At 41.6% G+C, this 11,852-nt stretch overlaps 1 non-coding gene across 1 annotated transcript; it reads right to left on the bottom strand.

Moving 5' to 3' along the window:
- Positions 1–311: 311 nt before the first annotated feature.
- LOC129487152 (U6 spliceosomal RNA) lies at positions 312–418 on the bottom strand. Its single transcript, XR_008659253.1, has one exon. It is a non-coding gene; the product is annotated as a U6 spliceosomal RNA (small nuclear RNA).
- Positions 419–11,852: the final 11,434 nt, after the last annotated feature.

Here is an 11,852-nt window from a genome sequence, read left to right as displayed (position 1 = left end):
ACCCCTCCCCTGTTGCCATTCCACATATGCTGGAGGAAAAAAGGTGGGTGGACATTGAAGAAATGCAAACTCATGCTAATGTTTGAATATTAAATTTTAATATTGTAATTTTAGCCTGAAACAAAACAGTATTAAAAAGGTACATCTGCAAAAAAATTAAATAATGCATTTCTGGCCTCAATACACATGACTGAGTAATTTGGCCCTGTGAATTTCTTCCTGGTAGCAGAGTTGGCCTGGGCAGGGTGGGCAGAGAGGCAGCAGGGCGTCCTGGGACCTCCTGTCTTTTAAAAAAAATTTTTTTTAACTTTAAAAATAGGGAACGCTTCACAGATTTGTCTGTCATCCTTGCACAGGGGCCATGCTAATCTTCTCTGTATTGTTCCAATTTTAGTGTATATGCTGCCAGAGCGAGCACCTGGGGCCTCTCTTCTACTGGGCATTTCTTCCTTTCCTGCAGTTTCACTCCTTGCAGCCTTCTGCTTCCACATAGTGGACCCTAGTAGTTTTGTGTTCCTAAGGGCACCTTTCTGTCATCACAACTGACATTTCACGTGATCACCAGGTAACTCACTTTATTGGTTTGTTAGGGCGGCCATAACAGTGGACTATTAACTGAGTGGCTTAAACAACAGAAATTGATTTCCTCACAGTTCCGGAGGCTGGAGGTCCAAAATCAAGGCGTCTGCAGCATTGGCTCCTTTGAGGGCCGTGAAGTGTGAGACAAAGCAGCAAATGCAAAAAGCCGTATTTGCTCACTTCTGCTTGCTAGAATAATTTCACAAAGCCCCTGATGCTGTGACAAAGTGCAGCTCTCTGGGAGGATTCTTTGAAGACAAAACAGGATAGAGCACACGGCCCCCTGTCTCTTGCCTGAGTCACTAAATTCCTTAAAAGATAAATGGCCCTAGCCCTTGCCTTTTCCTACACTTCATAAAACAACGTCTGATGGAATTAGTGATTATGCCTCTGTAGTCGATAACCAGAGGTACTCTGATGTACCTCTGGTTAACCTTGATGTAACTCTGCTTTAATGTAGCTTCTTGGCAAGTTTGATGTGATTTTGCCCATATTAAACCTCCACCACCTGTATACGGGCATTGGCTTAAATAGTGTGTTGGGGCAGTCTGATAGGACCTCTCTAAAGAGCTGCTCCTGGGCTATTGGCCTCAGTCTGTGGTCCTCAGTAAGGCTTCTGAATGAAACCATCTTTAATTCTTTAAAAGCTTCATTTTTTCTTTAGTCAACAGAAGGAGAAATCTTCCCTAGGCTTCTCTCACTGATCTGCAATGGGTATCCCCTCCTTGTGTCTTCACATCATCTTCCCTCTGGATGCATCTGTGTCCAAATTTCCTCTACTTACAAGGACACCAGTCCCTGTAAGTATATTTACTAAGTATCTGTATTTACCAGTCTTTTTAAATATACATATTAGATTAGGGCCCACCCATTAACCACTTTTGCTTGATTACCTCTGTAAAGACCCTATCTCCACATAAGGTTATATTAAGGTTACATTCTGAGATACTAGGTGGGGCACCGTTAGGGCTTCAATATATGAATTTGGTTGCAAGTGTTGGGGATACACTTCAACCAACAACCCCCAGCCAAACTGGTAGCCTGCTTGCAGTGGGTAGGAGATGGGACTGGTTCTCACCGCTCTCAGCCCACCATTGCCCACCTGCATGAGCTGGGGCAGGTCCCTGCATCTTTACAAGCCTCTATGCCTATGCTTTAAAATGAGCAGAAGTCACATCTGCTTCTTAGAGCTGTGATGACAAATAAACAGGATAACATTTGGAGACAGCCCTAGGATGACATCTGATACATCAAATACTCTCAATAATTGTTCACATTCCTACTGTTGTCCATAATGAGAGAATATTCACAGATAAGAACCCATTCTACTCACTATAAAAGAAACCAGAACAAAACCCATATACACACCTGCCCTTAGAAACTTCTGTTCAAATGAAACTTCATAAATAAAAACAAACAAAACCAAGAGGTAAAATAAAGAAAGTAGAGTGGTGACTCAAGTTTGGGGCAACCCAGGCCCCCTCTGAATATTTACAGTCACAGAGAACACTTGGCCATAATTTCTTTCATTGCTTCTCTAATTAAGCAGAGTGACTGCTTAGATATTTTGTTAAAAATAATAAAAACAACATTGTGTTGTTTTTCTTACAAAATGAATATGTTTATTATGAAATGTAATAAAAAGTCATATTTATATCACATATTTGGGACTATCATGTCATACTTTTTTTCAATAAAAACCTGTTGCCTTTTTTTTGTAAAAAGTTAAATCATATAATAATTGCTATCTGATAACATCTTCATATTAACACATGTTGACAATGTACCCTGAACATCTTCTTATGTTAATATATTCTTCTCTATATTATTTTTAATAGCTACATAGATTTTTGTTGTATGAATAATGAATCGTTATTTACTTAGCTGTTCATTAATGATGGACATTTATATTCTGCTTTTGAATTATTGTATTTTTATTAGAAACCAATGCATTGATAAACATCCTTAATCTTTCGACATCTCCCTGTTCTTTCTACTGGAGGGTTATCAAACTTTAGACGTGTAGACCCAAACAGGGTAGCTGGGATGGTGGGAGATGAAAGGGAAAGGGACAACTTACTCACAGAGCTCCATCCACAATAGGAAAGGGAGCTATGCAAGAGTTTGTAGATATATCGGGAGAGATTCATTATGTCTGTGCTTCAAATGAATCAGTTACCAAACTGTTCCTGGAAAAAAAAAAACAACTGCTAGCAGGACATTCCCAGATAATGGGGAGAAAAAAACTTAATCATTAGAATTCAGAATAAGGTGCAAATGAGTGATAGAGGACTTTGGAGAGAGTGCCTGATTGGTGGGAAAATGCCCGAGGAAGGAAGCCTGAAAAGGGAGGAGCAGCCTTCATCTGTGGTTTCACATCAAAGAGTATATTAGTCTGTTTTCACACTGCCATAAAGACCCACCAGAGACTAGGTAATTTATAAAGGAAAGGGGTTTAATTGACTCACAGTTTCCCATGGCTGGGGAGGCCTCAGGAAACTTACAATCATAGCAAAGGGGAAGAGGCACGAGTTACATGGCAGCAGGTGAGAGACAGAGGTGAGTGAAGGGGGAAGAGCCCCTTATAAACCCATCAGATCTCATGAGAACTCACTATCATGAGAATAGCATAGGGGAAACCACCCCCATGATTCAGTCCAGGTCCCTCCCTTGACAGGTGGGGATTACAATTCAAGATGAGATTTGGGTGGGGACACAAAGCCAAACCATATCAAGGGGGCTCTTACCCAGAAAGTGCTGCATGAGACCCAAGATTGCCTTCAGTAAGAAACCACTTCACAATTGTTTGTGCTTTTGTCTTTATTGAGCTTTGAGGGCTGGCTGGGAGGCACGTGGCCAGGATTTTGATCCTGGCGCTTCAGCTGATTTTGTTGTGGAAACTTAAGCAAGTCAATTATTGTTTCTGGGCTGAGCCTTGTACATCTTTAAAATAAGGATACTGGGTAAGAAAATAAATAAAGTCCTTTTTTAGAGTCTTTATTTTAAAAAAGTCCAAGCCTTCTAAGATTTCACAGAGAAAAAAGGAACAATTTCATAAATCAGGAGTTACACAGAGGGTAGGAGAGGAAAAGTGCAGGATCCAGGGCTTCACCAAAGTTTATTAAGCATCCTCTCCCACATTTATTATAATCCCATCACTCATGCTCTCCCTTCTGGGTCCTGTCAAATTACTATTCACATCAACTGACTAATTTTGTCTGAAAAGGGAATGGAAAATCTCCATGTCATCTGATACACTTTTGCTTTGATGGATAAGGCAGAAGTTCCAAAGAGAGTGTTAGGCAGGAAAATCCGGCTCCTTCAAACTAATTACTGCATATCTGATTTATTTCCCTCCTTAATGCTGTTTGTTTTTATTCAAAATATAAAATTGCTCCCTGAGTTGGGAGATTAATGGCTTTCTTCTCCTTCAGCAACAGATCATTTGTGGGCCCCGGTTATAAACAGGAGGTTAGAATCCGTGACTCATTGTTTTTTCCCTTTTCGTACAGGATATCCCCTGAGATTAACTGTGGTTACTTTTTTTTTTTTTTAAGTTAGAGACATTAACGTCTAATTATTTGCTGGTTGTTATAGTAGAGGTTTTTGTTTTTAGGAAAATGTAAAGGTTTTTCTTCTGTGCCTTCTTCCTGGAAGACTTTTGTGGTTCAATAAACTAGAATTTTAAACATCACTGGGTAATGACTTGATTGATTGCATTTTTGATGGATTCTTCTATTCATTAGTTTAATAAATATGCATTTATTGCATGCTTACTCTGTATAAGTGATTTGAACATTCAGTCTCTTGGATGCATTAGGGCTCTGAGTCTAAGGGTGGGAGGAACACAGAGGCAGGGAATTGCTATGCAGGTCAATTTGTTGTGTGCTTGGAGTTTATTCCTTTGTTTATTATTTATTTATTCACTGATTCATCCAACGTCCACTGTAGTCACATATCCTGCTGGGGTTTTGCACAAGTATGGTACATCTGGCATTCATTCTTTCATTTATTAACCAAAACAACAACCAAGCACAATCTCCTGCTAGGTGTCATTTTCCAGCTAGACCATAGACTATGGATGGAGAGAGGAAGATAATTATGAAGGGCTTTGCACGACATGCTTAAGAAACCTTGACTTAATTCAATACCTTGTTTTGTTTTCTTTATCTGTGCTTTATGTTACCTCCTAGCTGTTTGCCTTGGGACAAGTTACTTAACCTCTCTATACCTCGGTCTCCTTGTGCATTAAATGGTGTACCCATCAGTGCTCAGTTAAGAAATTAGATTGCACTGGAGGTATTTCCAGTAGAGAGGGATTTAATACAGGGAGTTGGTTACAATCTTTTGGAAGAGGTAGAAGAGTAAAAAGGAGAAGGGAGAAACTCAGAGGCCAGGGAGCTCTTACCAGCCTTTGGCAGAAGCTCAGCCTCCATGTGCTTCTGATCTTCTGGAGGTGCAGTTGCTGTTACTGCTATCAGATGGTCCCTGAAGCTGTGCAGGGGGCCAGAAGTTGCACTTCCGCTGATGTGTCACCACTGGGGGAGGCATCTGTGAAAGCAGGGGTAAAACAAAACCAAAACAATGAAAAATCAAACTTCTCCTTCCCTCCAGCATTTGAATCCTGTCCCAAGGCTTTTCACTGGCAGAGCCCAACCAGAAGGCAGCTGATCACAGCCTATGAAATGTAGTTTGCAGGCTTCCATACCCGCTGCATTATAAAGATGAACATAGGAAGTCAGGAATGAAGCTGACAGCTAACAGACGAATAACCAGCATACATGAGGACAATGATGGCACCTTCCTTCTGTGCTTGCTATAAGCTAATAAGTTGAAGTATGTAAAGGCATTTAGATAAATGCCTGGTGCATAATTAACAATTACTATTAGCTATTATTACTTATCTAATGACTCCAGGGAGTCAGGGAAAGATGTGTAAACAGAGTAGTAACAGAATCAGATTTATGTTTTAGAAAGCTCAACAGGGGCCACAGAACAGTATGAAATTTAATAGGTCATGTGAGAGGCAGGGACCACTTAGGAGGCGGTTGGGATTTCAGTGCAATAAGGATAGAGAAGAGGAAATTGACTACAGAATTATTTAGGCTATAGAATGATCTAGACTTAGTAATCGATAGAATCAGAGAAGGAGGGCAGTCCCAAGATGCTTCCAAATTTTGGATATGGGTGATCGTATGAATAGTGGGTTGTCTCATTTTTCCTCACTATGTCACCAGGGTGGGAATGGAATGTGTCTAATTGACCATTGATTCCCCACAACTAGGATAGTGCTTGGTACACTGCATGTGCTTGATAAATAGTTACTGAATGACCCAATGAAGAAATAATCTAATTTTCTCACTTTATTAAAAAGGGGATTGAAGCATGGAGACAAGCAGTCACTTTTCCAGAGTTCTAGAAATGATTACTAGCAAAGTCACACACCTGAGACTTCTTATGTTCGTTGCACTTTGCAGTGATCGCACAGACCCCACGAAGGAAACATAATTCCACCAACACACAAAATCATTAGTCCCTATGCTAATTGTAATCCTGAAACAGCTAGAGACCAGATTCCCATTTTTGAAGACAGAATTAGGGCAGGGAGTCTCCTAGGCAGAGAGTATCCATACAAATTAACATAATGCTTGCTAACATTTGCACAGGATACTTTTCAGAATATAAAAGGAAGTCAGCTTCGTTAATTGAACAAGCATTTGCAATCTACCTGGCCAGTCTAGGCTAGGAGCTGGTATGTGCCTTCAAGTAAGATGTGTCCCTTCCCTTGAAGGACTTCCTATAAGGAGCACAATCTTTGAAAATATGTTTCAGGAGCTCTTCTGGATTTGAAAAGGTAGAACTTTAGAAGAAGACAAAAAAATCTCCCTTGCAGTGCTATGCCCCTCTCACAGTGGGTGCTGTAGCTTCTGGGATTTTTTTTTTTTTTTTTTTTTTTTTTTTTTTTTTTTTTTTGCTAATAGAACAGATGAAAGTCAGGATGCATTTGAGTCCAGCTGAGGCACCAGGACCTTTCCACCCCCTTCACAAAATGAAGTGTGTGGGTGTCCTGCATCTCTGTCATCTGGGATGCCTGCTAGGGTGTTGATTCTTGGGCCCCCACCCAGACCTACTGAAATACAATCTTATGGGGTAGGAGCCTTTGGCAACGAGGATGTCAGCGATTGGCTAACAGGATGAAGCCAGATTAAGTATTTCTCAGCCTTCTGCCTAATTAGAAGCAAAGTCACACACCTGAGATTTCTTATATCTATTGCACTCTACAGTGACCACACAGATCCCACAAAGGAAACAAGAACAGTAACAATAATTTCTCAGCCTTCTGCCTGAGAAATGCCTAATCTGGCCTCATCAAGCCAGGGCTCTTACCTGTTAGGCAGCCCCTGATTTCTTCCTTCCCCTCAAGGCAAAAGTAGTCTCTCCTATCCTTTAATCTTTATTTCTTCCTCTGGGCCCTCATTGTGTGCTGTACCTATTTGTACACTTGTTTGCCTTGTCGGGAGCCTTTCTTTCCTTTGTGATGACGCGAGTCATTGTCAAATTGAAATTCCCCAAATCTCCAAGGAACTATGTTCAAGTTCCTGAATGTGCTTTGCCATTTCTTGACTTTAAGCATCTTGACTTTAAGTCCTCTGTCCATTTCTTTGTTTTGTTGCTTTTAATCATCTTTCCAAACAGCTCAAAATATTCTTTTCCAGGAATCCTTTCCATACTGCCTCACATCCTTTGTACTCCCTCATCTGAGTATTTCTCTTTGCAATGAAACTTTCTGCCTCTGGTCTCTCACACTTGACTCTGCACTCCCATGACGGGAGGAGACAGAGTTGGATTCTTGGTATTCCCAGATTCTGGTCTGTAAAGTAAGTATCCATGGAGTTAAATGGCACACAGTTGACCAGTCAGCTACATGTCATGTCCTGGCACATGAGCTTGGTCCTGTGCTCTAGGGAGAGAGAGGACAAACTTTTCCATCTGGACCACGAAGCCGGCTTACCAACACCTGCCACTTCTGGGCAATGTGTCCTAGGGATGGGTGAGCCTTTTTGTATCTGCAACTTCGGGTGACTGTTCCTGTTTAAAGATCTTGAAGATAGGGAGGCAAGTACGCACCATCCCCAGGACTCAATGCCCTTTCCTTGCCCTGGGTAACTTGGCTCTAAGAAGTAGTGATGAGGCTTTTCTCTTCCCCCAGTCACTGCAGAGGACACACTTCTCTACCCTTCTGTCTCAGAAACAGAGATCTGTCTCCAACTCACTCAGTCGTTTGTTTTCTGGGATTTGGAGCAGAATTAATTACCTTGGAAAAACACTAGGACAATGCTAAGTATTATTAATGACACAACAGTTCCTTCCTGCAGGGGACGGGTGGTTCCTGGTTCACTTGGCAGCTCTTAAAGATGGATCCAGTTTTTTCCATCTTTAATCTAACAAGCTCTGCTCCAGGCCGTGGGACACTGTCCCCAGCCACTTCCAGTCAGGGTTGTTGCCAGGAACTCACTTGTATCATAATGGGGTTGGGTTCCAGGCTCCTGCCCAGTCTGTGGCAGATGAAGTCGAAGGACTTAGGCATGTCTCCTTAACATGAGAGAGAGCACCTAAAGGATGCAATATGGAAGTAAAAGTAATGGGAATGAAGCACGTGTTGTGTTCCACTTTTACACGTAATCTCACTTAATTTAATCCTCATCATAGCCCCATAAGGTAGATATTGCCTTCCCTAGTATATAGATAAAGAAGTCAGCCAGGCATGGTGGCTCATGCCTGTAATCCCCAGCACTTTGGGAGGCTGAGGCGGGTAGATCATGAGGTCAGGAGTTTGAGACCAGCCTGGCCAAGACAGTGAAACCCCATCTCTATTAAAAATACAAAAATTAGCCTGGCATGGTGGCTTGTGCCTGTAATCCCAGCTACTTGGGAGGCTGAGGCAGGAGAATCGCTTGAACCCGGTAGGCGGAGGTCACAGTGAGCCGAGATCATGCCACTGCACTCCAGCCTGGTCAACAGGGCGAAATTCCATCAAAAAAAAAAAAAAAAAAAGAACACTCGTAAAGGATAAGTGCATTGTCCAAGGGCACATTACTAATAACTACCAGAGACAAGATTTATACCTAGCTTAGTTTGACTTTGAAATCATTACTGCTTCATTTCCTATAATGGGTTGGGGTAACAAAAAAAACAAACAAACAACAACAACAACAACAACAAATATATATATATATATATATATATATATATATATATATATATGCCGGGCGTGGTGGCTCACGCCTGTAATTTCATCAGTTTGGGAGGCCAAGGCGGGCAGATCACTTGAGGTCAGGAGTTCAAAACCAGCCTGGCCAACATGGCAAAACCCTGTCTCTGCTAAAAATAGAAAAATTAGTTGGGCATGGTGGTGGGCACCTGCAATCCCAGCTACTAGGGAGGCTGAGGCAGGAGAATCGCTTGAATGCAGGAGGCAGAGGTTGCAGTGAGCCGAGATCTCTGAGATCACAACACTGCACTCCAGCCTGGGTGACAGAGCAAGATTCCATCTCAAAAAAAACAATAATAATAAAATAAAAAAATAAAAAGAAATCATGACTGCTCATCCAGCAGGTGACCTGTCATGTAGCACTGATATACATACTCTGCATGGACTTGATGGCACAGACCTTCTTTACCACAGGTCCCAAACCACAATAGAATTTGTCCCTATCCCTACCCCAAACTCTGTTCCCTCTGTAAGTCTTCTCTGGGCTTAGTACTTGGCCCCACCATGGATCTGACCACCCATGTCAAACCCATTCAGTTTCTTCCTCTTGTTTGTCCAGTCTCCACTGGTATCTCCTCCTCGTTTGGATTTCTACAGCAAATGAAAGACCATTTGAGTTAATGATTAAGAGTTAGCATGTGTTGGGATCAAATACCACTCTGTTATTTGATAACTTTGTGCCTTGGGAAATATATTTAGCAATTCTGTGCCTCTGTTTCTTTATCTCTAAATTGGAAATAATGATATTTAATTCAAATGGTTGCTGTTCCCTAGAATCTTTCCTCTTTACTCACCTCTCCAGCCACAGCAGGTATCAGCTCCTTCAAGGAGCCTTACATGACTTATTGCATTAAGTCAAGGGCTCTCCCTCTGTGCTCTGATAATGCCCTGTGTATTTATTATTATTATTATTTTAATAAAGATGAGGTCTCACTACTCGCTATGTTGTCCAGGCTGGTCTCAAATTCCTGGGCCTTAGTGATCCTCCCACCTCAGCCTCCCAGAATGCTGGGATTACTGGAGTGAACCACTGGCCTCTTGAATTAATTACTGACCTCTTGAATTGTACTCACCACATTATGATATACGAACCTATGGCACTTGACTAGACTGTAAGCTTTTAAAACAGAGACTATGTATGGTTGACCTTTGGTTTCCCCAATAACCAACATGGGTCTTGGCATATGGTGACCCTTCAATTAAAACTTGTTGGAAATTGAATGAATAAATGAATGAATAAATGAAGTGATCCTTGAGCTGAGTTTTAAAAAATGAGTAGGTGCTCATCAAGCAGATAAAAACCAAGGGGTGGAAAGACAGCCATTCAAATAGAAGGGGCTACATGAGTAAAGATTTGCAACCTGGAGCATTTAGGGATTGTTGGGGGAGCTGAGAGCCTCTGGCAATGGCTAAGACACAGGGTGCAAGTCAGGGAAGCAGAGCAGCTTGAGCAGACGGCCCTTCGGCTTCTAGCATCAGCATTTCAGAAGCCTTTAGTCTCAGGCTCCATTGAGGCTTGAAGGAAACAAAATATTGGTTCAGCTCTGAGAGTGTTTTGTTGTTTTGGTTTGTTCCAGTTGAGTCACTTTAGATAATGCATTGACTTGCTCACACTTTGAAGCCATCCAGTATGGCATATTTGAAAAAAAGAAAAACAAAAATGAAAACAAAATACTTTTGATTCAAGTCAGAGTTCGGGAAAAACACTATGGTTCCTTAATTCAAAAAAGCATTTAAAACAATTTTGGTATTTCTGAAATTGTCATCCATCATTAAAACTATTTCATCTGTGTCTCAGGGGCAGGGTCACACTATCTTTTTCTTCACATATTTCTGGGACCCCTTGAAGGTGAATCTCTTCCCCCTTGGGAGTATTAGGAAGGTGATGTCTAATTTTTCTCCCTCTCACTGCTTCTTAAGGAACTTTTATGAGTTCAGGGTTTTTTTTTCAAATCTTGACCAATTGAAAACTTTGACCAGGGGTCATGAAATCAATAAAGGGTGAGATCCGTATAAAATAAAATACAGACACTATTGTAACTATTGCTTCTAAAACAATTTTAATTTGATCATGTGTGTATATGTGTATATATATGTCTTTGTGTTTGTGTGTCTGTGCATTGGGTCGTGGATATAAAACATGTCTCCTCCCTTTCTGGCTGCTCTAGAGAATAAAATGAAATAAACCAACCAGAAAACATATCTGTTCTTGTGGTTTGATATGGTTTGGCTCTGTGTCCCCACCCAAATCTCATCTCAGATTGTAATACTGGCCAGGCACGGTGGCTCATACCTGTAATCTCAGCAATTTGGGAGGCTGAGGCAGGTGGAGCACCTGAGGTCAGGAGTTTGAAACCAAGCCTGGGCAACATGGTGAAACCCCATCTCTACTAAAAATACAAAAATTAGCTGTGCGTAGTGGCACACGCCTGTAATCCCAGCTACTTGGGAGGCTGAGGCACAAGAATCATTTGAACCTGGGAGATGAAGGTTGCAGTGAGCCAAGATCATGGCACTGTACTCCAGCCTGGGTGACAGACTGAGACGCCATCTCAAAAAAAAAAAAAAAAAATTGTAATCTCCATAATCCCCATGTGTTGAGGACCTGCCTGGTGGGAGGTGATTAGATCATGACAGTGGTTTCCCCGTGCTGTTCTCATGATAGTGCGTTAGTTCTCACGAGATCTGATGGTTTTATAAGTGTTTGAAATTTCCCCCAACACACACTGACTCTCTCCTGCCGCCATGTAAGACGTGCCTGCTTCCCCTTCTGCCATGATTGTAAGTTTCCTGAGGCCTCCCCAGCCATACAGAACTGTGAGACAATTAAACCTCTTCCCTTTATAAATTACCCAGTCTCAGGTAGTATCTTTATAGCAGTGTGAAAATAGACTAATACAGGGGTCTTGGTCAAAACATTAAGAACTTCTGCACTAGTTGGTGTATATTAACTGGGTTGGACCTTCACAGGCCACTGCTCCTGCACTGTCTGCCTGTCCTC

The sequence above is a fragment of the Symphalangus syndactylus genome, chromosome 7, assembly GCF_028878055.3.
Source record: "Symphalangus syndactylus isolate Jambi chromosome 7, NHGRI_mSymSyn1-v2.1_pri, whole genome shotgun sequence".
Lineage (NCBI taxonomy): Eukaryota > Metazoa > Chordata > Mammalia > Primates > Hylobatidae > Symphalangus > Symphalangus syndactylus.
Note: the sequence above shows the minus strand (reverse complement) of the source record. Positions and strands in the feature narration are given on the sequence as shown.